The 2,609-nt window shown below is 39.2% G+C and overlaps 1 long non-coding RNA gene across 1 annotated transcript; it reads right to left on the reverse strand.

The window, feature by feature from the left end:
• Nucleotides 1-790: 790 nt before the first annotated feature.
• On the reverse strand, nt 791-2,609 carry LOC130366796 (uncharacterized). The gene is made up of 4 exons (XR_008891930.1): nt 2,059-2,609; nt 1,767-1,921; nt 1,236-1,379; nt 791-947 (listed from the first exon to the last, which is right to left on the reverse strand). It is a non-coding gene; the product is annotated as an uncharacterized LOC130366796 (long non-coding RNA).

Below are 2,609 nucleotides of genomic sequence, written 5' to 3' on the forward strand. Positions count from 1 at the left end.
AAAGAGACGTGCCAATATACCACAAGTGAAGAAAAAGACCAGATACCAGGGCTCATGCAAAATTACATTTATTGAATTATATGCCAAAAATATTTTAGCGCTAATTATGAAGCCCTAAAAATTCCCAAGCACTGCAAAAGATCAATCAAGGTGTATAACCAAGTGAGACAACTAGGGATACTCACTAGGTGCCTAAGGGAAAAAATGGATAAATAGGAAAAAGGGAAGGGGGAAAGCGCCTAAGGCAACATGGCTAAAGTGCTCAAGCGCAATTTTTTTTTACATTTTTACATCAAAAGTGGTGATAAAAAATATGCAATTAAAGTGCTAGATGTGCAAAATAATACTAATTAGTGAAAAAAAGTGCTATTAGTGGAAATGTATAAAAATAATGGTGAAAATGAAATATAATATATGACGGCACATGTGACTAGTGCAAAGATATTTAATATTTGGTGATTAAAAACACTAATAAATATAAGTGCCAAAATATATTAAAAAAATAAAATGACAAGGGGCTTTAATAGTGTGGCCCAAATTAATCAATGGGAAAACCAAGATAAAAGGAAATTAAAAATATTTATTATATAAATATGCCCCAAAACCAAAAGGGAGGGACAAAAAAAAAATATATATATATATATATATATATATAAAAAAAAAAAAAAAAAAGGACGTATCAAAGTACATGTGTACTGTAAGCTGCCATACGAACAATAATTTACCAAAAGTTAAAAGATATATATATTAACATAGAAAGTAGCTAACTAAAAATTGGACAGACCAAATATATAATATGTGCGACCGTAAAATAGCGGTCATGATGCCCAATAATGCGCAAAACAATTAATTGATAACAGCTATAGCACGAGGAGGAATGGACATATGGATGCATGGCAGGTAGGAGGAGGTCAATATAGATGGAGACGGAGGGAACCACGAAGAATCTAAAAGCAAAAAAAGGAAGAGAGAAAAAGAGAAAATTAAAACCAATAAAATCATATGAGTTTAAAAACAACCCACCAAGACAAGTGGTAAAAAACACACACAGGAATCCGGATACTCAATAGATAATGTAGATGCGCTTAGATAAATGGTGCCAAACTCGCGTTGTCATTCAGGCCCCTTGGTTGCAAGGTATTTAGCCTATATATCCATCTGGTTTCTGTTTGAGCTAGTCTCGCTTTCCAATTCCCCCCTCGTACTCCTGGAAGAATCCTGTCAATTCCTCTCACCTGGAGTTGGCTGGGGTCACAATCATGATGAATTTTGAAATGGCGTGGTATTGTGGTCAGGCGTGAAAGATCCACTTCTTGTCTTGCTGTCACTCCTAAGACATGTTCTCTGACACGTTTTTTTCAGTTCACGGGTCGTCATCCCTATATAGACAAGATTGCACGGGCAGGTCAAGTGGTAAATAATCCCGACAGTATTGCACAAGATGGTGTGACGAATCTGAAACAACCTACTGCCATCATGATTACTAAAACTCATATCGGTACACATGTTCCGACATGCCACACATGTCCACATGGACGACAGCCCCACTTGGGTTTTGTTGCACCAAAGAGAGGTTCAGGTTTTTTACTCCTATGATGGCTATGAACCAACATGTCTTTGAGGCTTGGACTCCTTCTAAAGGTAAGGGAAGGTGTCTTGGGTATGTATAGACTCAATACCGGATCTGCCAACAGTATATTCCAATTCTTAAGTAAAATATCTTTCACTTGGGGTACTTGAGCATGGTAGGACGTAATCAGTCTTACCTGATTATCACTCTTATCCTTCTGTCTTGTCTGAAGGAGACTCCTCCTACTGGTATGCTTTGCTCGCAAATAGGCCCCCTTGATCCAATTTTCTTTATAGCCCCTTTCGGAGAACCTGGTCCAAAGTTCAGCAGCCCGATGTTCAAATGCAATATCTGTGGAACAGATACGTTTAAGGCGTAGGAACTGGCCCATCGGTATCCCTCTAATGAGGTTCTGCGGATGTGCAGAGTGAGCGTGAAGCAAAGAATTTGTGGCAGTCGGTTTACGGAACAAGTCCGTCTGTACATACCCCATATTGTCAACATCGAAGGAGACGTCCAAAAAGTCCATGTGATGTCTGCCCACCTTGTATGTCAACTTGATGTTAAAATAATTCATATTCAGCAACTCCATGAAGGACTGTAGTTCCGGAAGAGGACCCTTCCAAACAAAAACAATGTCATCAATAAACCTGGCCCAAATTTGTACTTTCTCTATATGGGGAATGGGGTCAGTAGTAAAGATGGATCGCTCCCAAGCCCCTAAGAATAAGTTTGCGTACGAGGGTGCACAAGCCGCGCCCATCGCGGTTCCTTGCGTTTGTAAATAAAATGCATCTTTAAAAAGAAAGAAATTGTGGGACAAGGCAAAATTGAGGAGTTCCAAGATGAACTCACCAACATTTCTTTCAGTTCCCGACATCCAGAGGAATTCACCACCCGCACGTAATCCGTCATGGTGACGGATGGAGGTATATAAGGCTTCAACGTCGCTTGTAACGATAACATATCTTCATCCAATTGGATGTCCTCCACTATGCTAACTATGCTACACCTGTGTATAACTACGCTAACACTACAC

This window comes from Hyla sarda, chromosome 4, assembly GCF_029499605.1.
Source record: "Hyla sarda isolate aHylSar1 chromosome 4, aHylSar1.hap1, whole genome shotgun sequence".
Classification (NCBI taxonomy): domain Eukaryota; kingdom Metazoa; phylum Chordata; class Amphibia; order Anura; family Hylidae; genus Hyla; species Hyla sarda.